This window comes from Staurois parvus, unplaced genomic scaffold, assembly GCF_062004578.1.
Source record: "Staurois parvus isolate SC_StPar_1 unplaced genomic scaffold, SC_StPar_1.0 ptg000696l, whole genome shotgun sequence".
NCBI lineage: Eukaryota > Metazoa > Chordata > Amphibia > Anura > Ranidae > Staurois > Staurois parvus.
In genome coordinates, this window is record NW_028318492.1 from 3,882,532 (window position 1) to 3,902,078 (window position 19,547).

Consider the following 19,547-nt stretch of genomic DNA (forward strand, 5'->3'; position numbering starts at 1 on the left):
TTACACAGCATTCCAATACAAAATACAAAATATTTATTACATATTTGCAACAATTAAAATGTATCCAGGAAATTCATAAAACCAACCCACTAAGAAATACCCCCACTTTTTTAACTTTTGTTAATCATCACTATTCACTTTGTATAAAGTGTAAAGAAACACCTATAATTAATTTTATTAACCATTTTCTGCAGCTGAAGGCACAGTCACGTATATTTATATCACCTATACATTAACACAAATGTATTTTGCAGGTTAGAAGCGTGAAGCTGGCCCCTCCTTTGACTGCTGTCTCCACCAGTCACAGAGGATTAGTGTTACCAGTAATTGGTAATCTGGTATCATGTGACCGCTATGATTGGTCATAGCGATCACATGATAAAAATGTAAGCAACCTGTAGTGAATGGCTTTACATGCATGAACAGCTTGCTTACTGTTGTGATGTGTGATTGGCCCACAGCAATCACATGGTATCTGGCTACCTGTACTACGTGATTAGCTGTAGCCAATCACAACCATAAGAAAGCTTTTCATGAATTGGAAACACATTCATGACAGCCAAAACTATTGCTTATGCAGTGATCATCACTGTATAATCACAAACAATGTAAAAAAAAAGTTCCTGATCACCCCCACAGAGTAGTACAGTGTAATCTATGATGTAATTCAGATGTAATTTTTTTTTCTTTTTTTACATACTGTCACCAATCAGTATTCCTGATCATTGCCACACCAGTCATATCTCATGACGCTGTACTGCACTGGTGACAGTATGTAAAAAAAAAAAAGGTGAAAAAAATTATATGTATTTATATATGGTTTTATAGAACATTTGTTTAGCTTATTACATAAAATTAAGGTTAATAATGTAACTTAGATTACAAAATCTTCAGTTTTTCTCAAATTAGTTGATACAAAAATGAATATACCCCACAACAAAAACTACTACATCTAGTATTATGTATGACCTCCATGATGTGTAAGGACAGCACCAAGTCTTCTAGGCATGGAATGAACAAGATGGCGACATATTGCAACATCTATCTTTTTACATTCTTCAAGAAGCCTGGATGCTGGAAGGGAGAGTGATGCTCAACTTGTCTCTTCGGAATTCCCCATAGGTGTTCGATTGGGTTCAGATCAGGAGACATACTTGGCCACTGAATCACTTTCACCCTGATCTTCTTCAGAAATGCAACAGTGGCCTTAGATGTGTATGTTGGATCATTGTCATGGTGGAAAAGTGCAAGATGACCAAGGGCATGGAGTAATGGTAGCAGTAGAGATGAGTGAATCGAAGTGGAATTCGCTTTGAATATTAGAAAAATTTCGCGAATCGAAATTTTTCCTAAAATGGCGGCGACATGTGCGGCGACGGAGCGGGGATGTCTGGGAAGGCGCACAGACAAGGCGCGCTGACCCATAATGCATTCATTCATGACGTGATCGCATTAGCCAATCAGCAGCCAGCCAGCCAGCACTGTGTAATGGTCGAGCTATAAATGGCAGCCATTTTAGAATTCTCCATTTGCCTCCAGTCATTCAACAGAGGCAGACCTGGCTGTATTCAGGGAGAGAGTTAAGGACACAGAAACGTTACTTAGGGACATAGAAACGTTAGTTTCTATGCAAAAGCTGAACGTCCTCCTGTCCAAGTTGCTGGTGCTGCAGTCCCTCCCTTTCCAAGTGGTGGACTCAGCACCTTTCCGAGAAATGATGGCTTGTGCCGCGCCGCGGTGGAGAGTGCCAAGCCGTCATTTCTTCGCCAAAAAGGCAGTGCCAGCCCTGCATTCACATGTAGAAGAGATGGTGGGCCAGTCTTTGAGCATGTCGGTCTCTGCCAAAGTGCACGGCAGCGCCGACGTATAGAGCTGTAACTACGGTCAGGGACAGTACATGTCATTTACGGCCCACTGGGTGAACGTGGTGCCGTCACAGCCGCACCAGCAACTTGGACAGGTCACGCCGCTTTTGCCTCCACGTTTGCACGTCCTTGGTCCGGCAAAGATGTCCGCCTCTACCACCTCTTCTTCCGCCGTGTCCTCAGCCACCACCCCCGTGCCAAGTCCCATTACCCGACCGGCATATCACATGTGCAGGGCGCAACGGTGTCACGCTGTGCTGCACCTGGTATGCCTTGGCGAACGTAGTCACACAGGGGAGGAACTTCTCAGTGTAATGAACAGAGAAATCGACAGATGGCTGTCTCCGCGCAAACTGAAAATCGGAACCATGTTGACCGACAACGGAAAGAACATGGTGTCTGCTCTGCGTCAAGGAAGGTTGTGCCATGCGCCATGCATGGTTCACGTGTTCAATCTGGTTGTCAAGCGGTTCCTAAAATCCACCATCCCACTGCAAGACATCCTTAAAATGTCACGTAAACTTTGCATGCATTTCAGCCATTCCTACACCGCAAAGCACACCCTCCTTGAGCTGCAGCGGCAGAACGGAATTCCACAGCATCGCCTAATCTGCGACGTTGCAACAAGGTGGAATTCAACCCTACACATGTTAGACCGCCTTTACGAACAGCGAAAGGCCATCACCGATTTCCTGATGTTACAAGCGGATAAAGGTACTCCCCTGTGTAACTTCGATGTCAGCCATTGGCAGCTCATGCGTGACACCTGCCGCTTGCTCAGGCCCTTTGAGGAGGCCACGCTATTCGTGAGTCGGCAGGACTATGGGATAAACGACGTCATTCCTCTGTTGCACGTCCTGGAACAAATGCTGTTAACAATGGCTGGTCAGGGTGCGGTAGACGTGGCGCACAGATCTCAACGCCACATGACCCCTGTGGGGGCAGGACAGGAAGAAGAGGAGGAGGTAGAGGAGGACATTGGTGCTCAGGAATTATTGAGTGAAATGGGTCGTTTTTCCACTCAGCGGACAGGAGTGGAGGAGCAGGAGCATCTGGTAGAGGAGGAGGAGGAGGAGACAGAGGACCCAGACGCACCGTGGCAGTATGCTGTGGAGATGGAGGCAAGGAGTCCCTCGCATTCCTTGGCACAAATGGCCCATAGCATGCTCGGTTGCTTGCGTAGCGACAGCCGAATAATAACCATCAGACAGAGGGATGACTTTTGGCTGTCCACCTTGTTGGACCCTCGCTACCGTTCAAAAATGGTGGCCTTTTTCACACCTGCTGAGAGGGAGGCCAAAATAACGTACTATAAAAACCACCTATGTAGTCAGCTGGTCTCTGCCTTTCTGCGCCAACGTCCATCCTCAGACACTGTGGGCCCTGTGCGCTCGCGTTCCGCTGCCATGGCAGCAGGGGAGGGGTGGGGTGGTAGGAGCAGTGGCAGCTCCACCAGCAGCGGCTGCCTCAGTCTGCAGTCGATGATGAGTAGCTTTCTTCACCAGCGCAGTGAGGAAACTACTAACCAGCCGCAGCAGCAGCATCAGGTGGACCTGGAGCAGGACCTCAAACAACAGGCTTGGGCATACTTGGACAGCACCCTGCCAACCGAGGTAGACAATCCCCTTGACTACTGGGCAACGAAACTTGACCTTTGGCCCCAACTAGCTGAATTTGCCCTTGAAAGGCTGTCATGCCCGGCCAGTAGCGTGGCATCGGAGCGCGTGTTTAGTGCGGCAGGAGGTATTGTAACTCCGCGGAGGACACGACTGTCCAACCAAAGTGTGGAGAGACTCACGTTTGTGAAAATGAATCAGGCGTGGATTAGTCTGGATTTCAAACCACCAGTTCCTGACACAACTGACTAAATCCGCCATGAATCATGCCCCAAACATGTGCCACTTTCAGGTCTCCTCACACTGCTGGTGTGTTCCATTTTTTGTCATAGGGTGCTGGCAGATTATGGGCCTCCCATAGCTGCTGCCAGGCCCCTAATCTGCCATGGGCCCCTGTACCGCCTCCTCATGCTGCTGCCAGGTCCACAGTGTATCATGCCATGTGCCACTTTCAGGTCTCCTTACACTGCTGGTGTGTTCCATTTTTTGTCATAGGGTGCTGGCAGATTACGGGCCTCCTATAGCTGCTGCCAGGCCCCTAATCTGCCATGGGCCCCTATACCGCCTCCTCATGCTGCTGCCAGGTCCAGAGTCTCTCATGGGTCCCTGTACGGCCTCCCATTGCTGCTGTCTCCATCGCCACACTCTGCCATGTGCCACTTTCAGGTCTCCTCACACTGCTGGTGTGTTCCATTTTTTGTCATAGGGTGCTGGCAGATTACGGGCCTCCCATAGCTGCTGCCAGGCCCCTAATCTGCCATGGGCCCCTATACCGCCTCCTGATGCTGCTGCCAAGTCCAGAGTCTCTCATGGGTCCCTGTACGGCCTCCCATTGCTGCTGTCTCCATCGCCACACTCTGCCATGTGCCACTTTCAGGTCTCCTCACACTGCTGGTGTGTTCCATTTTTTGTCATAGGGTGCTGGCAGATTATGGGCCTCCCATAGCTGCTGCCAGGCCCCTAATCTGCCATGGGCCCCTATACCGCCTCCTCATGCTGCTGCCAGGTCCACAGTGTCTCATGCCATGTGCCACTTTCAGGTCTCCTCACACTGCTGGTGTGTTCCATTTTTTGTCATAGGGTGCTGGCAGATTACGGGCCTCCTATAGCTGCTGCCAGGCCCCTAATCTGCCATGGGCCCCTATACCGCCTCCTCATGCTGCTGCCAGGTCCAGAGTCTCTCATGGGTCCCTGTACGGCCTCCCATTGCTGCTGTCTCCATCGCCACACTCTGCCATGTGCCACTTTCAGGTCTCCTCACACTGCTGGTGTGTTCCATTTTTTGTCATAGGGTGCTGGCAGATTACGGGCCTCCCATAGCTGCTGCCAGGCCCCTAATCTGCCATGGGCCCCTATACCGCCTCCTCATGCTGCTGCCAAGTCCAGAGTCTCTCATGGGTCCCTGTACGGCCTCCCATTGCTGCTGTCTCCATCGCCACACTCTGCCATGTGCCACTTTCAGGTCTCCTCACACTGCTGGTGTGTTCCATTTTTTGTCATAGGGTGCTGGCAGATTACGGGCCTCCCATAGCTGCTGCCAGGCCCTTAATCTGCCATGGGCCCCTATACCGCCTCCTCATGCTGCTGCCAAGTCCAGAGTCTCTCATGGGTCCCTGTACGGCCTCCCATTGCTGCTGTCTCCATCGCCACACTCTGCCATGTGCCACTTTCAGGTCTCCTCACACTGCTGGTGTGTTCCATTTTTTGTCATAGGGTGCTGGCAGATTACGGGCCTCCCATAGCTGCTGCCAGGCCCCTAATCTGCCATGGGCCCCTATACCGCCTCCTCATGCTGCTGCCAAGTCCAGAGTCTCTCATGGGTCCCTGTACGGCCTCCCATTGCTGCTGTCTCCATCGCCACACTCTGCCATGTGCCACTTTCAGGTCTCCTCACACTGCTGGTGTGTTCCATTTTTTGTCATAGGGTGCTGGCAGATTACGGGCCTCCCATAGCTGCTGCCAGGCCCCTAATCTGCCATGGGCCCCTGTACCGCCTCCTCATGCTGCTGCCAGGTCCACAGTGTCTCATGCCATGTGCCACTTTCAGGTCTCCTCACACTGCTGGTGTGTTCCATTTTTTGTCATAGGGTGCTGGCAGATTACGGGCCTCCCATAGCTGCTGCCAGGCCCCTTATCTGCCATGGGCCCCTATACCGCCTCCTCATGCTGCTGCCAAGTCCAGAGTCTCTCATGGGTCCCTGTACGGCCTCCCATTGCTGCTGTCTCCATCGCCACACTCTGCCATGTGCCACTTTCAGGTCTCCTCACACTGCGGGTGTGTTACATTTTTTGTCATAGGGTGCTGGCAGATTACGGGCCTCCCATTGCTGCTGCCAGGCCCCTAATCTGCCATGGGCCCCTATACCGCCTCCTCATGCTGCTGCCAAGTCCAGAGTCTCTCATGGGTCCCTGTACGGCCTCCCATTGCTGCTGTCTCCATCGCCACACTCTGCCATGTGCCACTTTCAGGTCTCCTCACACTGCTGATGTGTTACATTTTTTGTCATAGGGTGCTGGCAGATTACGGGCCTCCCATAGCTGCTGCCAGGCCCCTAATCTGCCATGGGCCCCTATACCGCCTCCTCATGCTGCTGCCAAGTCCAGAGTCTCTCATGGGTCCCTGTACGGCCTCCCATTGCTGCTGTCTCCATCGCCACACTCTGCCATGTGCCACTTTCAGGTCTCCTCACACTGCTGGTGTGTTCCATTTTTTGTCATAGGGTGCTGGCAGATTACGGGCCTCCCATAGCTGCTGCCAGGCCCCTAATCTGCCATGGACCCCTGTACCGCCTCCTCATGCTGCTGCCAGGTCCACAGTGTCTCATGCCATGTGCCACTTTCAGGTCTCCTCACACTGCTGGTGTGTTCCATTTTTTGTCATAGGGTGCTGGCAGATTACGGGCCTCCCATAGCTGCTGCCAGGCCCCTAATCTGCCATGGGCCCCTATACCGCCTCCTCATGCTGCTGCCAAGTCCAGAGTCTCTCATGGGTCCCTGTACGGCCTCCCATTGCTGCTGTCTCCATCGCCACACTCTGCCATGTGCCACTTTCAGGTCTCCTCACACTGCTGGTGTGTTCCATTTTTTGTCATAGGGTGCTGGCAGATTACGGGCCTCCCATAGCTGCTACCAGGCCCCTAATCTGCCATGGGCCCCTATACCGCCTCCTGATGCTGCTGCCAAGTCCAGAGTCTCTCATGGGTCCCTGTACGGCCTCCCATTGCTGCTGTCTCCATCGCCACACTCTGCCATGTGCCACTTTCAGGTCTCCTCACACTGCTGGTGTGTTCCATTTTTTGTCATAGGGTGCTGGCAGATTATGGGCCTCCCATAGCTGCTGCCAGGCCCCTAATCTGCCGTGGGCCCCTGTACCGCCTCCTCATGCTGCTGCCAGGTCCACAGTGTCTCATGCCATGTGCCACTTTCAGGTCTCCTCACACTGCTGGTGTGTTCCATTTTTTGTCATAGGGTGCTGGCAGATTACGGGCCTCCTATAGCTGCTGCCAGGCCCCTAATCTGCCATGGGCCCCTATACCGCCTCCTCATGCTGCTGCCAGGTCCAGAGTCTCTCATGGGTCCCTGTACGGCCTCCCATTGCTGCTGTCTCCATCGCCACACTCTGCCATGTGCCACTTTCAGGTCTCCTCACACTGCTGGTGTGTTCCATTTTTTGTCATAGGGTGCTGGCAGATTACGGGCCTCCCATAGCTGCTGCCAGGCCCCTAATCTGCCATGGGCCCCTATACCGCCTCCTCATGCTGCTGCCAAGTCCAGAGTCTCTCATGGGTCCCTGTACAACCTCCCATTGCTGCTGTCTCCATCGCCACACTCTGCCATGTGCCACTTTCAGGTCTCCTCACACTGCTGGTGTGTTCCATTTTTTGTCATAGGGTGCTGGCAGATTACGGGCCTCCCATAGCTGCTGCCAGGCCCTTAATCTGCCATGGGCCCCTATAACGCCTCCTCATGCTGCTGCCAAGTCCAGAGTCTCTCATGGGTCCCTGTACGGCCTCCCATTGCTGCTGTCTCCATCGCCACACTCTGCCATGTGCCACTTTCAGGTCTCCTCACACTGCTGGTGTGTTCCATTTTTTGTCATAGGGTGCTGGCAGATTACGGGCCTCCCATAGCTGCTGCCAGGCCCCTAATCTGCCATGGGCCCCTATACCGCCTCCTCATGCTGCTGCCAAGTCCAGAGTCTCTCATGGGTCCCTGTACGGCCTCCCATTGCTGCTGTCTCCATCGCCACACTCTGCCATGTGCCACTTTCAGGTCTCCTCACACTGCTGGTGTGTTCCATTTTTTGTCATAGGGTGCTGGCAGATTACGGGCCTCCCATAGCTGCTGCCAGGCCCCTAATCTGCCATGGGCCCCTATACCGCCTCCTCATGCTGCTGCCAAGTCCAGAGTCTCTCATGGGTCCCTGTACGGCCTCCCATTGCTGCTGTCTCCATCGCCACACTCTGCCATGTGCCACTTTCAGGTCTCCTCACACTGCTGGTGTGTTCCATTTTTTGTCATAGGGTGCTGGCAGATTACGGGCCTCCCATAGCTGCTGCCAGGCCCCTAATCTGCCATGGGCCCCTATACCGCCTCCTCATGCTGCTGCCAAGTCCAGAGTCTCTCATGGGTCCCTGTACGGCCTCCCATTGCTGCTGTCTCCATCGCCACACTCTGCCATGTGCCACTTTCAGGTCTCCTCACACTGCTGGTGTGTTCCATTTTTTGTCATAGGGTGCTGGCAGATTACGGGCCTCCCATAGCTGCTGCCAGGCCCCTAATCTGCCATGGGCCCCTGTACCGCCTCCTCATGCTGCTGCCAGGTCCACAGTGTCTCATGCCATGTGCCACTTTCAGGTCTCCTCACACTGCTGGTGTGTTCCATTTTTTGTCATAGGGTGCTGGCAGATTACGGGCCTCCCATAGCTGCTGCCAGGCCCCTTATCTGCCATGGGCCCCTATACCGCCTCCTCATGCTGCTGCCAAGTCCAGAGTCTCTCATGGGTCCCTGTACGGCCTCCCATTGCTGCTGTCTCCATCGCCACACTCTGCCATGTGCCACTTTCAGGTCTCCTCACACTGCGGGTGTGTTACATTTTTTGTCATAGGGTGCTGGCAGATTACGGGCCTCCCATTGCTGCTGCCAGGCCCCTAATCTGCCATGGGCCCCTATACCGCCTCCTCATGCTGCTGCCAAGTCCAGAGTCTCTCATGGGTCCCTGTACGGCCTCCCATTGCTGCTGTCTCCATCGCCACACTCTGCCATGTGCCACTTTCAGGTCTCCTCACACTGCTGATGTGTTACATTTTTTGTCATAGGGTGCTGGCAGATTACGGGCCTCCCATAGCTGCTGCCAGGCCCCTAATCTGCCATGGGCCCCTATACCGCCTCCTCATGCTGCTGCCAAGTCCAGAGTCTCTCATGGGTCCCTGTACGGCCTCCCATTGCTGCTGTCTCCATCGCCACACTCTGCCATGTGCCACTTTCAGGTCTCCTCACACTGCTGGTGTGTTCCATTTTTTGTCATAGGGTGCTGGCAGATTACGGGCCTCCCATAGCTGCTGCCAGGCCCCTAATCTGCCATGGGCCCCTATACCGCCTCCTCATGCTGCTGCCAAGTCCAGAGTCTCTCATGGGTCCCTGTACGGCCTCCCATTGCTGCTGTCTCCATCGCCACACTCTGCCATGTGCCACTTTCAGGTCTCCTCACACTGCTGGTGTGTTCCATTTTTTGTCATAGGGTGCTGGCAGATTACGGGCCTCCCATAGCTGCTGCCAGGCCCCTAATCTGCCATGGGCCCCTATACCGCCTCCTCATGCTGCTGCCAAGTCCAGAGTCTCTCATGGGTCCCTGTACGGCCTCCCATTGCTGCTGTCTCCATCGCCACACTCTGCCATGTGCCACTTTCAGGTCTCCTCACACTGCTGGTGTGTTCCATTTTTTGTCATAGGGTGCTGGCAGATTACGGGCCTCCCATAGCTGCTGCCAGGCCCCTAATCTGCCATGGGCCCCTATACCGCCTCCTCATGCTGCTGCCAAGTCCAGAGTCTCTCATGGGTCCCTGTACGGCCTCCCATTGCTGCTGTCTCCATCGCCACACTCTGCCATGTGCCACTTTCAGGTCTCCTCACACTGCTGGTGTGTTCCATTTTTTGTCATAGGGTGCTGGCAGATTACGGGCCTCCCATAGCTGCTGCCAGGCCCCTAATCTGCCATGGGCCCCTGTACCGCCTCCTCATGCTGCTGCCAGGTCCACAGTGTCTCATGCCATGTGCCACTTTCAGGTCTCCTCACACTGCTGGTGTGTTCCATTTTTTGTCATAGGGTGCTGGCAGATTACGGGCCTCCCATAGCTGCTGCCAGGCCCCTTATCTGCCATGGGCCCCTATACCGCCTCCTCATGCTGCTGCCAAGTCCAGAGTCTCTCATGGGTCCCTGTACGGCCTCCCATTGCTGCTGTCTCCATCGCCACACTCTGCCATGTGCCACTTTCAGGTCTCCTCACACTGCGGGTGTGTTACATTTTTTGTCATAGGGTGCTGGCAGATTACGGGCCTCCCATTGCTGCTGCCAGGCCCCTAATCTGCCATGGGCCCCTATACCGCCTCCTCATGCTGCTGCCAAGTCCAGAGTCTCTCATGGGTCCCTGTACGGCCTCCCATTGCTGCTGTCTCCATCGCCACACTCTGCCATGTGCCACTTTCAGGTCTCCTCACACTGCTGATGTGTTACATTTTTTGTCATAGGGTGCTGGCAGATTACGGGCCTCCCATAGCTGCTGCCAGGCCCCTAATCTGCCATGGGCCCCTATACCGCCTCCTCATGCTGCTGCCAAGTCCAGAGTCTCTCATGGGTCCCTGTACGGCCTCCCATTGCTGCTGTCTCCATCGCCACACTCTGCCATGTGCCACTTTCAGGTCTCCTCACACTGCTGGTGTGTTCCATTTTTTGTCATAGGGTGCTGGCAGATTACGGGCCTCCCATAGCTGCTGCCAGGCCCCTAATCTGCCATGGACCCCTGTACCGCCTCCTCATGCTGCTGCCAGGTCCACAGTGTCTCATGCCATGTGCCACTTTCAGGTCTCCTCACACTGCTGGTGTGTTCCATTTTTTGTCATAGGGTGCTGGCAGATTACGGGCCTCCCATAGCTGCTGCCAGGCCCCTAATCTGCCATGGGCCCCTATACCGCCTCCTCATGCTGCTGCCAAGTCCAGAGTCTCTCATGGGTCCCTGTACGGCCTCCCATTGCTGCTGTCTCCATCGCCACACTCTGCCATGTGCCACTTTCAGGTCTCCTCACACTGCTGGTGTGTTCCATTTTTTGTCATAGGGTGCTGGCAGATTACGGGCCTCCCATAGCTGCTACCAGGCCCCTAATCTGCCATGGGCCCCTATACCGCCTCCTCATGCTGCTGCCAGGTCCAGAGTCTCTCATGGGTCCCTGTACGGCCTCCCATTGCTGCTGTCTCCATCGCCACACTCTGCCATGTGCCACTTTCAGGTCTCCTCACACTGCTGGTGTGTTCCATTTTTTGTCATAGGGTGCTGGCAGATTACGGGCCTCCCATAGCTGCTGCCAGGCCCCTAATCTGCCATGGGCCCCTATACCGCCTCCTCATGCTGCTGCCAAGTCCATAGTCTCTCATGGGTCCCTGTACGGCCTCCCATTGCTGCTGTCTCCATCGCCACACTCTGCCATGTGCCACTTTCAGGTCTCCTCACACTGCTGGTGTGTTCCATTTTTTGTCATAGGGTGCTGGCAGATTACGGGCCTCCCATAGCTGCTGCCAGGCCCCTAATCTGCCATGGGCCCCTATACCGCCTCCTCATGCTGCTGCCAGGTCCAGAGTCTCTCATGGGTCCCTGTACGGCCTCCCATTGCTGCTGTCTCCATCGCCACACTCTGCCATGTGCCACTTTCAGGTCTCCTCACACTGCTGGTGTGTTCCATTTTTTGTCATAGGGTGCTGGCAGATTATGGGCCTCCCATAGCTGCTGCCAGGCCCCTAATCTGCCATGGGCCCCTGTACCGCCTCCTCATGCTGCTGCCAGGTCCACAGTGTCTCATGCCATGTGCCACTTTCAGGTCTCCTCACACTGCTGGTGTGTTCCATTTTTTGTCATAGGGTGCTGGCAGATTACGGGCCTCCCATAGCTGCTGCCAGGCCCCTAATCTGCCATGGGCCCCTATACCGCCTCCTCATGCTGCTGACAAGTCCAGAGTCTCTCATGGTTCCCTGTACGGCCTCCCATTGCTGCTGTCTCCATCGCCACACTCTGCCATGTGCCACTTTCAGGTCTCCTCACACTGCTGGTGTGTTCCATTTTTTGTCATAGGGTGCTGGCAGATTACGGGCCTCCCATAGCTGCTGCCAGGCCCCTAATCTGCCATGGGCCCCTATACCGCCTCCTCATGCTGCTGCCAGGTCCAGAGTCTCTCATGGGTCCCTGTACGGCCTCCCATTGCTGCTGTCTCCATCGCCACACTCTGCCATGTGCCACTTTCAGGTCTCCTCACACTGCTGGTGTGTTCCATTTTTTGTCATAGGGTGCTGGCAGATTACGGGCCTCCCATAGCTGCTGCCAGGCCCCTAATCTGCCATGGGCCCCTATACCGCCTCCTCATGCTGCTGCCAGGTCCAGAGTCTCTCATGGGTCCCTGTACGGCCTCCCATTGCTGCTGTCTACATCGCCACACTCTGCCATGTGCCACTTTCAGATCTCCTCACACTGCTGGTGTGTTACATTTTTTGTCATAGGGTGCTGGCAGATTACGGGCCTCCCATTGCTGCTGCCAGGCCCGTAATCTGCCATGGGCCCCCGTACCGACTTCTCATGCTGTGACGTTGCAACAAGGTGGAATTCAACCCTACATATGTTAGACCACCTTTACGAACAGCGAAAGGCCATCACCGATTTCCTGATGTTAAAAGCGGATAAAGGTACTCCCTGTGTAACTTAGATGTCAGCCATTGGCAGCTCATGCGTGACACCTGCGCTTGCTCAGGCCCTTTGAGGAGGCCACGCTATTCGTGAGTCGGCAGGACTATGGGATGAACGACGTCATTCCTCTGTTGCACGTCCTGGAACAAATGCTGTTAACAATGGCTGGTCAGGGTGCGGTAGACGTGGCGCACAGATCTCAACGCCACATGACCCCTGTGGGGGCAGGACAGGAAGAAGAGGAGGAGGTAGAGGAGGACATTGGTGCTCAGGAATTATTGAGTGAAATGGGTGGTTTTCCACTCAGCGGACAGGAGTGGAGGAGCAGGAGCATCTGGTAGAGGAGGAGGAGGAGGAGGAGACAGAGGACCCAGACGCACCGTGGCAGTATGCTGTGGAGATGGAGGCAGGGAGTCCCTCGCATTCCTTGGCACAAATGGCCCATAGCATGCTCGCTTGCTTGCGTAGCGACAGCCGAATAATAACCATCAGACAGAGGGATGACTTTTGGCTGTCCACCTTGTTGGACCCTCGCTACCGTTCAAAAATGGTGGCCTTTTTCACACCTGCTGAGAGGGAGGCCAAAATAACGTACTATAAAAACCACCTATGTAGTCAGCTGGTCTCTGCCTTTCTGCGCCAACGTCCATCCTCAGACACTGTGGGCCCTGTGCGCTCGCGTTCCGCTGCCGTGGCAGCAGGGGAGGGGTGGGGTGGTAGGAGCAGTGGCAGCTCCACCAGCAGCAGCTGCCTCAGTCTGCAGTCGATGATGAGTAGCTTTCTTCACCAGCGCAGTGAGGAAACTACTAACCAGCCGCAGCAGCAGGAGCATCAGGTGGACCTGGAGCAGGACCTCAAACAACAGGCTTAGGCCTACTTGGACAGCACCCTGCCAACCGAGGTAGACAATCCCCTTGACTACTGGGCAACGAAACTTGACCTTTGGCCCCAACTAGCTGAATTTGCCCTTGAAAGGCTGTCATGCCCGGCCAGTAGCGTGGCATCGGAGCGCGTGTTTAGTGCGGCAGGAGGTATTGTAACTCCGCGGAGGACACGACTGTCCACCCAAAGTGTGGAGAGACTCACGTTTGTGAAAATGAATCAGGCGTGGATTAGTCTGGATTTCAAACCACCAGTTCCTGACACAACTGACTAAATCCGCCATGAATCATGCCCCAAACATGTGCCACTTTCAGGTCTCCTCACACTGCTGGTGTGTTCCATTTTTTGTCATAGGGTGCTGGCAGATTACGGGCCTCCCATAGCTGCTGCCAGGCCCGTAATCTGCCATGGGCCCCTGTACCGCCTCCTCATGCTGCTGCCAGGTCCAGAGTGTGTCATGGGTCCCTGTACGGCCTCCCATTGCTGCTGTCTCCATCGCCACACTCTGCCATGTGCCACTTTCAGGTCTCCTCACACACTGCTGGTGTGTTGCATTCTTTGTCATAGCTGCTGCCAGGACCCTAATCTGCCATGGGCCCCTGTACCGCCTCCTCATGCTGCTGCCAGGTCCAGAGTCTCTCATGGGTCCCTGTATGGCCTCCCATTGCTGCTGTCTCCATCGCCACACTCTGCCATGTGCCACTTTCAGGTCTCCTCACACACTGCTGGTGTGTTCCATTTTTTGTCATAGGGTGCTGGTAGATTACGGGCCTCCCATTGCTGCTGCCAGGCCCGTAATCTGCCATGGGCCCCCGTACCGACTCCTCATGCTGCTGCCAGGCCCGTAATCTGTCATGGGCCCCTGTTGTCGCTTGTTGGCATATTCCGCTCGTTCAGATGCTCCTTCTCCTGCTACTTTTCTTCACGGATTCCGTCAGCAGTCTTTCTTGGAATCCGTTTCCAAGAGACAACAGTTTGCGAGCACGCACCCGACGGTGCAGAAGCTGAACGTCCTCCTGTCCAAGTTGCTGCTGCCAGGCTCGTAATCTGTCATGCGCTCCTGTACCGCCTCCTCATGCTGCTGCCAGGTCCAGAGTGTGTCATGGGCCCCCGTACCGACTCCTCATGCTGCTGCCAGGCCCGTAATCTGTCATGGGCCCCTGTACCGCCTCCTCATGCTGCTGCCAGGTCCAGAGTGTGTCATGGGTCCCTGTACGGCCTCCCATTGCTGCTGTCTCCATCGCCACACTCTGCCATGTGCCACTTTCAGGTCTCCTCACACTGCTGGTGGTTTCCATTTTTGTCATAGGGTGCTGTATGGCCTCCCATTGCTGCTGCCTCCACCGCCACACTGTGGCTCCACACTCTGGTTTTGGCCCCGTGACTGCCCAAATGAGTGAAGTGTGCGTTGATTCTAAGATCGACGGCACTCATCTGCATGTCATACTGACTGTCAGTATTATTTCTCTTCCCCAGCAGACTCCAAGGGCATTTAAATTAAAGGTACAGTGTTCTGCACTAATATAAAGGCTCTCTGAAGCCTAGAAACACCCTTTTATAAGTTAAATTCGCAGCGAATATATTCGACTCGAATCGAAATTTTTTCACGAATTCGCCGAATCAGTCGAATCGAATTTTTGAATAATTCGCTCATCTCTAGGTAGCAGCTTCTCTTTCAGTACAGAGCAGTACATTTGTGAATTCATCATACCATCAATGAAATGCAGCTCCCTGCCTCCAGCAGTACTCATCCAGCCCTGCAGAAGGACACTGCCACCACCATGTTTCACTATAGGCACCATGCATTTTCCTTTGCACTCCTCACCTTTGCAGTGCCATACAGATATGAAGCCATGAGTTCCAAAAACATGTATCTTGATCTCATCACTCCAGAGTTTAGAATCCCAGTAGTCTTTTTTTTTTTACTTCATGGGCCCTGGCAAATTCTAGGTGGGCTTTCTTCTGCACTGTACACCATATTGTGTCACGGGAAACAATCACCCCAGTTTGGCTTTCTACTTCTAGCTAACTGCAGTGAACTTGCATGGCGTTTTTCTTCAAGCTTTCTCATCAGTAGACGCACCTGTCAAGGTGTTAACTTCTGTGGATGGCCTGGACGTCTCTGTGAGATGGATGCAGTTACATCTTTGTTATATTTTTGTATCACTTTTGCTAAACTATTCTGATTGATAAGTAAAGCTTTGCTGATCTTATTATAGCCTTCACCTTTCTTGTGTAAAGAAATTATTTTCTTTCTCAGGCCTTGTGACGTTTCTCTTCCATGTGGTGCCATTGTTGACAGCATGAAATGGGAAGGGATTTTCTTTGTTAAGTAACACCCTTTTATAATTAACTGTCTGCTTGACACCTTTTTAGTGAATAATTAGACTCACCTGTAGTTGAATTCTTGTTAATTAGCACTTTGTTGTCTAAAATTTAGCTTTACTCCTAAGACTTTCATTGGGGTGTATTTCATTTGCAACATGGTCTTGAATGAATTTGTTAGGAAAAAATGCTTATTTGTGTGTGCAAATTAACAAATCTTGTTTGCAATCAATGGCCTGCATTCATGGGAGTTTTTGGTAGTATAGTGTCCCATAGAAAACATTGATTCCGAAAGGAAAGGAAAGATTTCCTGACAAATCTGTTGGGGTGTACTCATTTATGCTGAGCACTGTTTGTGTGTGTGTATACAGTAGTGTATTTAGATTTTGTGCTCACAAAACTTTTGCGCTCCCCCTCCCCAATGACAGAGCGAATAAGTGTGTGTATGTATATATATGATTCTCTCTCCCTCCCTTTCTTTCTGTTCTTTCTCCCCCCTCTCTCTCTCCCCCTCTCCCCCTCCCTCTCTCTGCCCCTCCCCCTCTCTCCCCCTCCCTCTCTCTCCCCCTCCCCCTCTCTCCCCTCCCCCTCCCCCCCCCTTTCCCCCTGTCTCCCCCCTTCTCTCTCTCTCTCTCTCTCTTCCTCCATCTCTCTTCCTCCCCATCTCTCTCTCTTCCTCCTCTCTCTCTCTCTCTGTTCCTCTCTCTCTCTCTCCCCTCCCTCTTCCTCCCTCTTCCTCCCTCTTCTTCCCTCTTTTTCTTTCTCTCCCCCTCTTTACCCCCCTCTCTCTCTTTATCCTCCTCTCCCCCCCCCCTCTCTCCCCCTCCCTCCCCCTCTCTTTCCCTCCCTTTCTCGCCCCCCTCCCTCTCTCTCCCTCCCTCCCTCTCCCTCCCTCCCTCTCCCTCTCCCTCCCTCCCTCTCCCTCTCCCCCTCTCTCTCCCTCTTTCTCCCCTCCTCTCTCTCTCCTTTCCTCCCTCCCTCTCTCTCTCCCCTTTCACCCTCTCTCTCTTCCTCCCTCTTTTTCTTTCTCTCTTCCCCCCTCTCTTTATCCCCCTCTCTCTCTTTATCCTCCTCTCCCTCTTCACTCTCTCCCCCCCTCTCTTTCCTCCCTCCCTTTCCTCCCTCTTCCCTTTCTTTCTCCCCCCCCCCTCCCTCAGATCCTATAGGACCACACACACACACCCCTCCCCCCTCTCCAAGGGCTGCTGATCTCTGTGCAGCAGGAAGGGGGGGGGGGGGGGGGTGTGCAGTCCCATAAGATCTGTCAGTGATCAGTGTCAGTGTAATCTGCTGGATGGATGACAGGAGGGAGAGCCCACAGAAGACAACACAGCTCACCTCTTCCGGGCTGTTTCCTCTCTGCCGCTTCTCTCCCTGCTCCAGGCATTCCCCTGGTACTGGCTTGTCAGCTGCTGGAGGGAGAGGTGTATGATCATCGCTCTGCAACTGCCTTCCCCCACATCGATCTTCCTGCTGTCCTCCGCTGCTCAAAGGGTCCATTCTTTGGGGGGAGCGGTGCTGCCCCCCTAAAAATTGCCGCCCTAGGCAAACACCTTTGTATGCCTTGCGGTGGATACGCCCGTGTGTGTGTGTGTATATATATATATATATATATATATATATATATATCATTTTTTTTTCTTCAACTTCAAAAAAATTGTAACAAAACACTACAAGTTCAAAAATGTGCCATGCATCTTACTAAGTACCTCAGACTGTCTACTTTCCAAAAAGGTCGTTTGGTGGGTTTGGAGTCTTTGGAGAAATGAGACAGGATTTCAGTACATCATCAACATTGATCAATTTTCAAATATATACCATAGTTTGTAGATGCTATAAGTTTCGCAAAAACCAATTAATATACACTTATTGGGATTTTGTTATCAAAGACATGTAGCAGAATACATTTTGGCCTAAATTTCTAAAGGAATGTGATTTTTTTAAATAGTTTTGTATACGTTTGATAACAGAAAGTAGAAAATATATATATATTTTTTTTTCAAAATTGTCAGTCTTATTTGGTTTATATAAAAAATAAAAAATCCAGCAGGGATCAAAAACCACCAAAAGAAAAGCTATTTGTGTGAAAACAATTATGTAAATTTAAATTGCATACAATGTTGCATGACCATGCAATTGCTAGTTAAGGTAGCGTAGTGCCGAATAACAAAAAATGCCCTGGTTGTGAAGGGGGTATATACTTCTGGAGGGCAAGTGGTTAATAAACACGTCAACAAATGATTACATAACTTGACACCTTTCTTGGTTGATAATCCACTTCTTCTGGAGCGGACAATAGAGGATAAAATTAACTACTCTGAACATAAGACAGAAAAAAGAGAAATATATGGAAAAACAACCAATTTACATAATTCAAAACTAAACTAAATGCTACAAATACATATGATTTCTCTATTCTCGCTTGCATATTGTCACAACTTCCTGTTTGTTGCCCTTATACTGTCACAATATTTGTTGCTCACATATTGTAATGATTTCCTGTATATCTTAATAATTTCCCATTTGTTACCCACATGTTGTAATGATATCCAATTTTTTTGCCCACATATTGTCACGATCTCCTATTTGTTGGCCATGTGTTGTCTTAATAGCCTGTTTGTAGCAGGCATTGTTTAGCAATTGTTAATTTGTTGCCCATGTAGGTAGCTTGAGTTTGTTTGCTATATGGTAAATGCAGATATGGTGATACTTCTACATGCAATGACTATACTTATTCATCCAGTATCCTAAAATGAAATTCCAATATAATTAGAATAACTGTCTCTGGATTTTAAGTACTGTTTTTTCTTTGTGCTCATGAAAGGTTTTGAGACGTTAATCATTTATTTCTTTATATTGATGCAATTTTCCTTCTTTTAACCTCAACGCAGGAGCAGTTAAAAAAGTTTCATAGTGCCATTTGTAAATTTATGGGATTTTCATGCTGATTCTGATTTAGTGCCACAAAGGTAAAACCAAGTGCTGGGGACCAGATTGTTTGGCTGGTATCAAAATATGTTGTTGTTCTGCCCATTCAAAACAATTAGAATTGCGTCAGTCCATCTTGTTATTGACCTTCCTTGTCCACTTTTGCATTCAACCTCTCCTTACATAACATATCCATCCAAAAAATCTAGTCATCCTGTAATTTAATCCAAAAGTCATAATGACATAATAGTTAGAGATGAGCGAATCGAACCAGGCGAACCGGAATTCGAGTCGAATTTCAGGAAATATTCGATTCGCGTCGAATCCGAAATTTTGCCTACTTCGGGTGCGCGAATCGAATATTTCCCGATCAGCCGGCAAAAGTGTCCCTGCAGTGAGCTCCGCTATTTCTGACAGTTCTCTGACAGAAGGAACACATGTTTAGCGGTTGAAACATTGTATCTATTAGTTTCCATTTAGGATACAGATGTTTCAACCGCTGTACATGTGAAGAAGCTGTCAGAGAACTGTCAGAAATAGAGGAACTCTGCACATACACTTTTTGCCGGCTTGGAATTATTCTTATTTTCATCCTACTTCTTCTTCTTCTTCATCCTCATCCTCATCCTCTTCTTTTGAGGATGAGGATGAAGAAGAAGAAGAAGAAGAAGTAGGATGAAAATAAGAATAATTCCAAGCCGGCAAAAAGTGTATGTGCAGAGTTCCTCTATTCTGCAGATACACTTAGAGGAGCTCTGCAGATACACTTAGAGGAGCTCTGCACATACACTTTTTGCCGGCTTGGAATTAATCTTATTTTCATCCTACTTCTTCTTCTTCTTCATCCTCATCCTCAGAAGAAGAAGAAGAGGATGAAGAAGAAGAAGAAGAAGAAGAAGTAGGATGAAAATAAGAATAATTCCAAGCCGGCAAAAAGTGTATGTGCAGAGTTCCTCTATTCTGCAGATACACTTAGAGGAGCTCT

The 19,547-nt window shown here is 51.5% G+C and overlaps 1 long non-coding RNA gene across 3 annotated transcripts in view; it reads left to right on the forward strand.

Annotated features, from left to right (window-relative positions):
- The window catches only part of LOC149446140 (uncharacterized), a 79,463-nt gene that overhangs the window by 11,681 nt on the left and 48,235 nt on the right, over positions 1–19,547 (forward strand). The gene's annotated exons all lie outside the window — the stretch shown is intronic.